This window comes from Lichenostomus cassidix, chromosome 14 (genome assembly GCF_008360975.1).
Source record: "Lichenostomus cassidix isolate B80296 chromosome 14, HeHo_3.0, whole genome shotgun sequence".
NCBI classification, from domain to species: Eukaryota; Metazoa; Chordata; class Aves; order Passeriformes; family Meliphagidae; genus Lichenostomus; species Lichenostomus cassidix.
The window spans coordinates 11,816,455-11,827,877 of record NC_139495.1 but is presented as its reverse complement, the minus strand read 5'-3'; the positions used below and the strand labels follow the sequence as shown (position 1 = coordinate 11,827,877).

The following is an 11,423-nucleotide window of genomic DNA, read 5'->3' as shown; positions in this document are numbered from 1 at the left end:
GCCCCGGCTGGCACCACCCAGCAGAGCCCGCCAGGCACTCCCAGGCACCGTTGAAAAATTGCAGTTTGTCTGTGCATATGTTTGGACTCTTTCCATGTTGTCCTGTTTACAAGTTAACCTAAGTTGGGGTGTTTGTCACGGGTCTTCTTGGTTTTGTATTTAAATAAATAACGCGGCAAAGTATTTTGCCGCAGGTAGTGATATCCTCATGTGTAACGTGCTGCCTCCCGGCCGGCACCTTAGTAAATGATCAACTCACCGCTGTGAACCTGCCAACTTGCTATAACAACTCTGCTTTAAAAAAAAGTGTTTGTGATCAGGCTTTCTCTTTGTCATCGTATGTGCATGCAGTATGATCAGTTGAACAAATAACCATCAATAAAGTTTCACAAGATTTGAAAACGAAGTTTCTGTAGCATTTATATCTAAGGATGATAAATAAAATTATCTTTGCGATTGAAACAGAGAGAGAGAAAGAGACTATATTAATCGATGAAAAAAAATAATGGGGCAGTAACATATATTTATACTGGCGGGGGAATGAACTGAAATTTATTAAGAGTTCGATCCCCGCATTTATTATGTAAGATATGCAAAACAAGCCTCCTATTAATGAAAATAAAAAGTAAATTTTGTTTAAACACCGTGATGAAAGCAACTTGAAAAATGTTTACCAAATGTTAGGCTTCCAATTTAAAGTGTGAATGAGACATCTTTTTTTGGAATTGCACACACAAAATGTCTAACGTGGAGAATTACAGAATTTATTTGCAATTTTAATTTTCCTGAGATGGCTTTACAGCTCCCACTCTCCAAATGATTATATGGCGTTTTAGTCTATTAAAATTATCTTGAAAGGTTGAGGGTGCAGCCCATATTAGAAAATATTTTGTTTATAAAACTCCTACAGTACTCCTAGTAGTCATTTTAAAATGTATGTCTGAAATAGTTATGTAAGAAAAGCATTTGAAATTTTTTTACAATATATATTGGGAATGTTTTCACTTATATAAATAACTACTGATAATATGACTTATGAAAAAATTATTACTACCATATGTGGAATATAGTGACTTCTAAACAGATTTAAAAAAGAAAAACCCTACAAACCCAGAAAATGTGTATATCTGTCTTTAGAAATTAGTGTTTATATCACAACCGTGATTTGTGAATAAAGAAAAATGGTTTGTAATATCAAAATAAAAGCTTAGTCTGAAAAGGTACAAATCCGTTGGTGTTCAAAGTCATTTTGCTTTCCCTGCTCGCTGTGGTGGTCCCAGGGCTGTCCCCACAGGGACACCACGTGCTCCCCATAGGGACACCATGTGCTCCCCACGCTCTGCCTGTGGGGCTTGGGGTGCTGCCTGCTGGGGCTGGGTGCTGCCCGGGGTGCCAGCCCTGCCCAGGGCACGGGGCTGCTGTCTGTGTGTCCATCCCTCTGTCCGTCCCTGTATCAGTCCCTGTGTCCATCCCTGTGTCCAGCCCTGTGTCCATCCCCGTGTCTGTGTGTGCAGCTGGGGCTGTGGCTGCTGGTGACATGGCCGTGACAGCTGGCATGGGATGGGGTGGAAGGTTTGCTTCCAAAGATGACAAAGTCACACCAGCATCAGCTGAATTTTTCAGGCCACCCTGCATGATACATGGGGAAATATTGGGTTTTATTCATAGGAATTACAGAGGTATCTTCCAGACTTCCACATTCCAGTTAGCCTTCCATTCAGCTGTCACTTTCACGGATGGTGTCCATTCTGTGCCCATCAGGGACAGGGGAGCAAGCAAAGACAGATGTTCCAGAAGGTTCCTCCTTGTCCCTGACAGGTTTGTTGCCCAAATCTCCTCCTGTCCCTGCTAGGTTTGTTGCCCAGGCCCCAGGTTTGGTGTCCACACTGTAATTCTGGACATGCCCATCAGCCTAACAGGCTGGGAGGAGGGTGATGTGCCCTGGCCATGTCACATCCATGCCAACAGGATTATGTGACTCTTCTACCTGGGTTCCCATTATACTCTAAATTAGCAGGGGAAGACGAGAGAAGGGATTCACTATTGGTTGGGTTGCAGTTTAGCATGAAGTTTTATTCCACCATGTGCCTAAATCCTGCCGGGAAGCTGAAGAGAAGGAACTTGATGTTTGCCAGGAATGTGGGGAGACATTATGCTGGGCTTAATTTATATCTTTATATGGCACAGGAGCACCAACTGTCCAAATGCACTCTCCTGCACATCAGGCACAATGGGTACACTGGCACTGCTTCCCTCGGTGGCTGGATGAATAACCAAGGTAGCAATCCTGGGTAAGATTTGGGCTGAAGGCAGGTGAGAAACATCTTAACACTAAAACACCAGTGGGACACAAAAGGACACACTTAGATATCCTGAAATGCCACATAATTTGCATGTGGTTGGATTTATCTGCCCTTGTCTGGGATCATTATTTATGTCTAATGCAGTAGTGCTTCCTTTCTTGGCCAAGTAGCCAACACATTCTAAATTAATAAAAACTTTGTATTTGTTGGACAATCAGCCAGAGAATAAGCAAAGCACCATGTGTAACCAAAAGATGAAAGGAAAAGGCAGTTATCTTTTCAGGATATTTTTACTCCAGTTATTTAAAGTTCTAATACAGCTTGAATTGTCTAGCCAAAATTAAATTGGAGTTTACAGAAGATCTTAGAACTGTCCCTGTGCAGGATGTTCTGTACTACTCTGTCCTTGGTCATTTCTTTGGGCATTCAAGTTGTTTATTAACTTCCAATTTGGGTAAAATTTTAAGGGTTTTTTTTTAACTAGAATTTAATTTTCTTTAACTTTCTGGGAACCTTGTCTTCATTTTCAATTGCTGTCATGTCATATTGCTGTTTCTTGCCTCAAGTGATTTTTTTGCAAGTTTGACATGTTCCTCTTGCCACATTTTTTCAGTTTTACAGTACAGATGCATGAGGAAAAAAGGCTGTGCAAATCATTTCCTCCCTAAAGTAGAGCTGAAATATCTTCATTTTGGTAGGTGTAAGGGAGAGAAGAAAAAAAGAAGAAAAAAAGTAAAATAGAAAGTAACCTTGTTTCAGTGGGAAGAGAAGATTTGAGTGGGAGGTGAGATCAGAAGGGAGACAATGATTTTGGGAGGTCTTTGAAGAATTTATGAAAGTGTCATCAAAAAGAGTCATTTTACCAGTATTATAAAAGTTTATCTTGATGCTTCGTTTATACCTAAAGGGCATTTGCTTCACCTCTCACTATAACAGGAGCTTTATGCCAAGTCTTCCCAGACTTTCCAGGCAGCTTTCATGCCTCTCCAGCACTTCCCTAGTGCTCTGCATACCAATAATTGCATCTCAGCACTTCACAAAAAGCACAATGGGCACAGACTAGATTATATATATATATATATATATATATATATATATATATATATATATATATATATATATATATATATATGTGCCAGTATACCATCAGCTTGAATCTTTGAATCTTTTCATGAGGTAAGACTGAGATGAGCACAGGGAAGAAAAATATTAGAAGTATTTTAGATCCAAGAGCTCATTCTTATTTTCTTTCTTGGAAAAGACAGGTTTTTCTTTGATGCTGGTTTGTATTTGATTCTGTGGGTGTATTCCTGTATCCACACACACAAAGGATGAATGCCATGCAGTTGTGGCAGTGCTGTGACTCCTGCCTGGCAGCAGGGCAGTGGAACACACAGACTGCCCACTGGTGAAGGGCAGATATTCAGAATTATGTCCAAGAAGGGACCTGGAAACAGCAATGTCACTTTGGGTGTCCAGGCAGGCAGCACTGAGGGCCAGGAGCTCCTGCTCAGCTGCTGTTTGGCTCTCTCTAGCAGATGTTGTCACTCTTCACATCCCTACAGAATGTCCTGCAGGGCACTCAGGTAGGTGACCTTGGTCTGTGTGGTTTGCAGGTACAAAGAATGAGTTTTGGGTGGGAGAGAAGGTGGAGGTGATTGCCAAGGCATTCACAAATGCATGTGCCAGATTGTTTTTAAAAGTCTCCTCTTGGCTCAATATAGGATTTTTTTCCACATGTGGCTGCAATGAGTATATTGGACTAGATTATTTTCAGTTCTGTTAAAGACCTCCCATTTTACTGAAACAATTAGTCACTGACAAACACTTCTACAACAGCCTGCTGGCTGGGACTCTGCCAAGTGAACAAAACCTGCCTCCATGGCCCTACTGCTTGGTTAAAGGGCATGGGGTGACACTGGAGTGTCCCTTCGCCTTCCCATGGGACAGACTGGCTCCTCGTAGTTCTTGATTCCAAAAGGGATTTACAGCTGAAAATCCCAGCTGGAGAAAAGCTTGTTGTTAAGGTGCTTTAGAGCCCTCCAGCCTTTTCCTGCTCAGCCCTGCTGGCTGGCTTTGCTCTGTGCTGTGATTTACCCTTCCCTGCCTGGGCAATTTAATGATTCCATTCTTTAGCAGAAGGCCTGTGAGTCAGGATGGAGGAAAACTGTTAAATAAAACATAAGTGAATGCAAAAATAATCATTTAATGGACATTATGAAAGGACAGTAAACCAAACAGTTCAGTCCAACGGATGATGTATAACATCTAAACAAATATGACAACTAATTAAGGATTAGGTTCTGCATTTTGGATGGCAGGCATTATAAAAATGAACAGCTAGGTTATGGTGGGGGAAAGGAAAAAAGCTGCATTTTGCAAATGTCAGGCAGACAGCTCGGTAAGCAGAAAAGCTCAGTTATCCAATTAAAATAAATGTGCAGTGTTCTCAATATAAAGAGCTAAAGCATCCTTATGTTGAGGAGTTAAGATCCTGAAATATAAGTGGAACAAAAAGTGCTCTCTATAAAGATTAATGTAATCTATCAAGATTAACATTTTGCATGCTGGCAAAGGCAGATAGTAATGTGTTTCAATTCCTGAAATTGGAAACATTAGACTAAGATCAGTACCAATTTAAACCCCAGGTAACCCCAAATATTGAATTGAATTCATTATTTACAACCACGACGGGCTAATAACTTGCCCTGATGGCTTCTAGGGGAAATAGATACTTACAGTAGGTGCTCTCCTATTCCCCATAATCCTCCCTGGTAGTTCATGTGAAATATAATTACAGGTTGCATAAATGCAATTTAGGAAAAAGTCTTCCACCAGAAATAATTCTGATTTATTCAGGAGTTTGATTCCTGTCCTAAGAAAGAATAAAGGTGGTTTGAACGTTGTCATGTGCACAGGGTATCAATAGAAAGGCCATAAAGTTTCAAGGCCACCAGTAAGGGACATAGTTAAACCTAATTTTTTTGTTGCTTCCTAACAAAAGGAGGTTATTGTATAACAGTGGAAAGCAAGCAGTGGGGAGTAATCACCGTAACAATTAAACTAGGCTGCACTTGCTTTGGAGGAAAAAAAAAGATTCCACTATCTACACCTCCAGCAGAGCATATGTTTTTATAAGCAAAGATTTAAACCTGCCCTTTGATGCAGGTGCTCAAAATAAGAATTGCTAAGGCTGGAAATGTGTAACAAAATTTCTAAAAGGATATTCAATCCCAGGTATTTTCAACAGAATTCACATGAAACATATGGATTTTCTGGTGGTTTATAAAGCAGAAAGCAGAACATTATTACTAGGAGGGAGGCTTTACCAGAGTATTAAAATGAAATTCAAGTTTGTGAGGTGCCTGACATATAAAATAAAATCTGTCAAACGTTGAAGTGAGAGGTGATATCTTCGCTCTGCAGCGCTTGAGAAAACATGGAAGATCATGGCTGTAACACTCCCACCTCTGTTTGATTTTGCCACCCACAGATTTGCCACCTTTTTAATGAAGTGAGCAGTTGCACTTGCAGCTCCGAGTGCCTGTGCTGTCTTCACCTTTGTTCTTCTAGAAGCAACGTTTCACATCCTCTTGGCCACAACTTTTGATGTTCACCCAGAAGGGCAATGATCCAGCTCCCTATTATTTGAGAAGAATGCTGGCCCGGGGATACAGACATTGTTAATTCGCAGGCTCAGCTGATGAGCTGTGTAACCCAGGTTTCATCACACACTTGAAATTTCTGGGGCCCTGTTGCTCCACAGTTAAAAAGCAAACAAAGTTCTTTCAGGAAAAATAGCGAGCAAGAGAAAAAAATAGTTTTATCTGCGAAGCTGAAAAGCAGCTTTTATTGGCAGTTCTCGTACACTAAGAATAGAGAGAGAAATATGCATGTTGCTACAGCTGGTAAATTCTGCCAGAGAGAAAAGAAATTCCTGTGGGATGTCTCTAGATTCTGATACATGTCTTTTTTTTTTTTCTTTTTTTTTTTTTTTTAACTTTTTAAACATGACCTTCTATAAAAATTCAGCACTGCCCCATGTCCTCACCCAGCATTGGCCCCTGATTACTGATTCCCATGGCAAGGACTGTCCCTAACCCTTGGAATGTGAGGACATGGCTTGTGCCCTGGGATTGAGAGGAAGGCACACATCACCAGAGTGTGCTGCACCAGCCATCCCCTCTGGATCCGCTCCGAAATCTCCTACCTCTGGAAAATAAGAAGTGGCAACATGAATATGATAAGCAGAGCAACATGGCCTACTTTCTGATAATCTTCTTTTATAGCTTTATTCTCGGTGGCTTTGAGGGGAAGTCAATACAGAAATCATTTTGCCCAGTTCCAAAATAATGGAAATACATGCAAATTCGTGCTCACCCCCAGTTGTCTGTCTTTTTGTGCTTTAGTCAGCCTGATCCTGTCAGCACTCTGTAGAATTTTATACCTGTGTGGAGCCCAGCGTAGGACTGGGGACAGGAGAATAGGATGTCATTGCTGGAACACCCTCAGAAACAAATCCCCAGTAAAATCAATTCTTGTAAGGCAACTGGAGATTTGGGAAAGTGAAAAGCGAGTAACTTACTCCTGTTGAAGGTCAGAAGGAATTAGGTGCCAACAGATCTGCTCAGACTGAGGGGGAATCTTCAGAACATTGTCATCACACCAAAGTGCAGACAGGATTAGCTAAAAGTCCCCAAACGCCAGTTGCCTTATTTTAATGAGAATCTTTGGGTGTTTTCAAGTTGTTTTGGACAAAGCACTCTCAAGGTTTTAAAAGACTGAAGTCACCTAAAGAAGTACAGTCCAACTTGGTCTGCCCAGAACTTTCACAAAGGACACTTATAACTTCTTTTTACTGTGAGATTTCCATGCTTTCCCCACAAATACCAAAATCCTTCCCCATTCTAATTTCACTCCTAAACTTAAGCTTCATTTTTTTCTCCGTATTGTCAGAATTGCTTTTAAAGATTAAAGTAAATAAATAAATAAATAGGAAAGAAAAAAGGAAAAAGAGAAAATGTGCTGGCAATGCTGCAGGTCTGCAGAGGGAACACAGCAGTGAGGTAAAGGAAGGCTGGCTGCTGAGTGAGTAGGTCCTAGGAATTTTAAATAACCTTAAGGCTGCTAAAAGGAAAAGCCATAAGGTCTCTGGTGTTTGTGAACACACTGCAGGAAAGCAGACAGCATTAAAAGTCGAAGTTTTCCATTCCCTGTTGTGTAAGCATGGGCAGGCAACACTATCAACAGAGTATTTTAATCAGAGAAGAAATAAAGGTTTAAATTTGCTCATTTGCAGGGTTCAATCCAGAGCATATAAGCATTTAAGGTGATCTGGTTTCTGTAAGTTCAGGAATGGATGTCCAAAAATACATTGATACACTTTTTTAAAGTTAGGACTAAAAATTTTTAACTAGGCAGACAGAATTTCAGTATTTCAGAGCAAGCTGAGTAAAAGGCTGGTTTGGAGCAGGTATGTGTATTTTGATCTTGGCCCATCATATTTCACTCACTGGGTAGTTTGTTAGAAGAAAAGAGTTTTGAACTCACCACAGGCATTTTCCTCTTTGGCTGAAAACTCCACCACAGCAGGAGAATCACAACTGTCCTGTTCCTGCTGGGCACACAACTGGAGGGAATGCTGAGCCCAGTCCCATGGGATTCCAGCTGTTCCTGTCCCATCACTGGTGCCAGTCCCTCTGTGCCATGGGGAACAAAGGGTGCTCACTCCCTGTTCCCATATTTCCGCATGGAGAATTTCTCTTTTTGCCCTCAAAGACAAATTTGACCTTAAAGAAAACATAGAATTGAGGCTTTTCTCCCTCTGAGTTGCCTTCCTCCACATGCACAGGACAAATTAATTAAATGTTTGTTGACCTTATGCTTTCCTGAACATTTTGTGTAATAGCCAAACCTAGGTAAGTTATTTAAGTGTAATTGGAAACTGAATTTTCCAAGAAACTCAACTGTGAAAGCAAAGCAACTCTTCTGTGAATCTGATGATAATGTGGAGGCAAAGGACAAAGACTTATGCAGTAGAAGGAAACCAACAATCTTGTCAGGAAGTTTAGAGGCTTAGCTCTTCAAGTCACTTTTAATTATCTCCCCCTGAAGAGAAAAATTGCCAGTAGCTTGCAGCTGAATGGAAAAATTGCCACAGGACACTCCTTCCCTGCATAACAGTAAAAGAAACGTGTTAAAGAGTGATACAAAAGAATGCAGAAGACTTTTTACTCTTAGTGAAGGGTACTGTGCCATGCCCTCACCTACACCAGACCCTGTGGCTTTCAGAGCTTACCTTAAAACTGAAAAAGCCTCAGGATGAAGCATGCAGAGGTTTGGGAAATCACCCATGATGGGCACCTGTAAAACATCTGGAACTTCCCCCTGTATGTGGAGTTGTTGTTGCTAAGATGGCTTTACTGGAAATATTACTAAAGTTGTAAACATTACTTCTGAGACTGAGCAAGTGTGATTGCCCTGGTTTTGGCAGTAATTGCATTCCTATGGTGCAGCTCATGAAGGTTTTCTGAGCCCTTACTTTTGTATTTGATCCAGGAGAAGCAGGTTGCCTAAATAACTCAACTCAATTGGGATTTTTTTTTTGTTGTATTTTCTCTTAAACCCTTTTAATTTATTTATTTATTTTACAATTCTTAGTATGAAACAAGGAGCCTGAGAAGATCAAACAGTGAATAAAGATTTTAAAGAGCATAATACAGATTCTAGAGCTGGGAAAAAGACCCCAACAAAACAAGTACAAGACCAAAGAATCCCCCAAAGATTCTTGCTCTCTGAGTACATTAGGCTGACTTTAAACAGCAGCAATTCCTTTGGGCTCATTTTTAACTGGTTATAAGAGCTAATTTTCAAGAGAAACCTGGAAAAGGGGATGGACAGGCAGAGGGGAGATCCCCAACAGCCTGGCAGAGCCATTTTCCCCAGGGATTGCCTCCACCAGTGCTGAGGAGCTCCATGTAAAGTCATTTTACATGGAATAAAGCCCTGCCTGTAGCCACCTCCTCTTCCAAAGGAGGGTTCATCTGCCTTGTGGAGAGCACAAAGGCACTCGCATTTTCCTCTCTGCAGCCAAGCCACGTGGCAAACGCAGCCATTTGGGCTTTAAAGCCTTTGTTCTTAGCCCCTGACTGATATATAGCACTGTGACAGGCATAAGTTTCCCCCTTATTCAGCATGAAATTAACTTGACGTGTTCAAAGCAGCAAAGCTATCAAGCCCGGATCGTAATCAGCATTAGCTTCTTCGGGGGAATCTTGGCAGTCAAACACTGAAACACAATCTGTACACCCAATGAGTCCCCGGGGCAGCCCCTGTGCCACTCATGCCCTTGCAGAGGGGCAGAGCAAGGGCTGGGTGCTCCCCCTGCCCTCTCCTGCCTCCCCCAGCACCCCAAAGCTGTCCCCAGCACCCCAAAGCTGTCCCCAGCCAGCCCAGCCGCGCTGCTCTAAACACCTCGTAATGACTAAATGCACCCGCAGCCGTTCCGAGCCGCCGTTTCCAATCTTTAAGTGCCTTTGGGGAAGCTTTCAGGCTGGAACGTTGCTGTTAAGACACTGAAATATTAGTAAATCTTGCAAACGACACAAGTTCTAATGCTGCTCGTTTCTGCCGCGCTGCTCGCCGTGCTAATGACCCGGTGACTGGATTTGCTGCTTTGGAAAGCACAGCTCTGTGCAGTAAAACTTTCATCTGAGTTGAGCCGCCTCTCTCTAACGAATTTTTTATTTGTTTACTTGTTGTTTCAGTGGAATTTAAAAGCAGCAATTAAAAAAATCCAGCCAACCAAACCTTCATCCCCTAACTAGGAAGTTGCCTTAATTCAAGGTCTAATATAATGATGAGGAAAACATCGTGTTCTGTCCAGTAAAGTGATTAGAAGTAAAGCAAGATGCATAACTGGTGTTTTACATGGGCAGAAATGCATAATTCATGGAGTGGTTACACTCACAGCAGCCACCACAGCTACATTTTCAACCAGCTGTGCCTGGGTGTGCCTACTCTCTGTCACTTGGTCAGAAATTTGTGATGTCTCTTGAATTCCAGCCCAGCTGACTCTCCTGATCCCATGGACTTGTTTAGTGTAGGATGAAGAGCTCTTGAGTGTGGCTGTGGCAGGTAGGGGAGGCTGAGCTGCACACAGCATCTCCACAGTGGTTTGGAGCAAAACCCGAGCAACCTCTGTGCCCAGCTTCCCCCTGAGCCTGGGAAGAGAGGCCAGGGATGACACAGAAGCAGAGGGAGAGCCCTTGAAGGAAACCAAGAGCAAGCCAAGGCAGCTGTGCAGGTGGCACCTGGGGACAAAGGTGTCCTCCCTGGGTTAGGGAGGGCAGTGGGGGAGCCAAGCTGCATCCCACATGGCAGCTGCTGGTGCAGAACTGATGCTTGAACAGGCTTACCTGAAAGAGAGGCTAGAAAAGTTAGGAGAACAGAAAGCAGTTAAATTTATTAAAGGCCTGCAGGTGCACTTAGGGCAGACAGAGCCTACTCGAGAGGCTACAACCAAAATGGACACTGAGTCACGAGGTTTTGATATTTTATAAGTTCTGTCTATTAACATATCAAGCCTAAATCATCCAATTACAGCTTCAGGTGATGATGTCAATTACTCCAAGTTTGCTCCCCCAGTTCACTGCTGTTTACATATCTTGGGGCTCTGAGGCAGTGAAGTGTCCATGGATCTCGAGTTTTAGGGGAATTTTTTTGTCTAAAAAATGCTGGGAACAGGAGCTTTAGCACTCTATATGGAGTCCAGAGCCACACACTGAAACTACAGATACATGAAAAATATAGCAGCTGAAATCCTAGGGCATGAGAACAGCTCTCCTTTGCCTGCTGTCAGGAAGAGCTGTGTGATCCTGGAGCATCCTGGGGAGAGCACATTACAGCTCCTGCAGCCAAGGTCAGTGCTTCCATCTCTGCTGGAGCTCACAGGTGGAACAGAGGGGACATGGAGATGCTCCTGGCACCTCCACCTGCCTTTCCTGGGGCACAGCCACCCTTTTGTCCCAGGGTTTGCTTAGCTCAGAAGTAGAGAAAAAACTCTGTGAACCAAAATAAATACCCCCCAGGACTTCTGTTTAAAAAGCAGAGCCCAATATT

General features: G+C 42.4%; 1 protein-coding gene across 18 annotated transcripts in view; it reads left to right on the top strand.

The window, feature by feature from the left end:
- The window catches only part of RBFOX1 (RNA binding fox-1 homolog 1), a 1,091,692-nt gene extending 1,091,290 nt beyond the window's left edge, over positions 1-402 (top strand). For all 18 annotated transcript variants that reach the window (XM_085074907.1, XM_085074911.1, XM_085074910.1 and 15 more), the window contains one exon: positions 1-402. This exon is cut by the window's left edge and continues 1,438 nt beyond it. The gene's annotated coding sequence lies outside the window, so the exon portion shown is untranslated.
- The last annotated feature ends 11,021 nt before the right edge of the window (positions 403-11,423 follow it).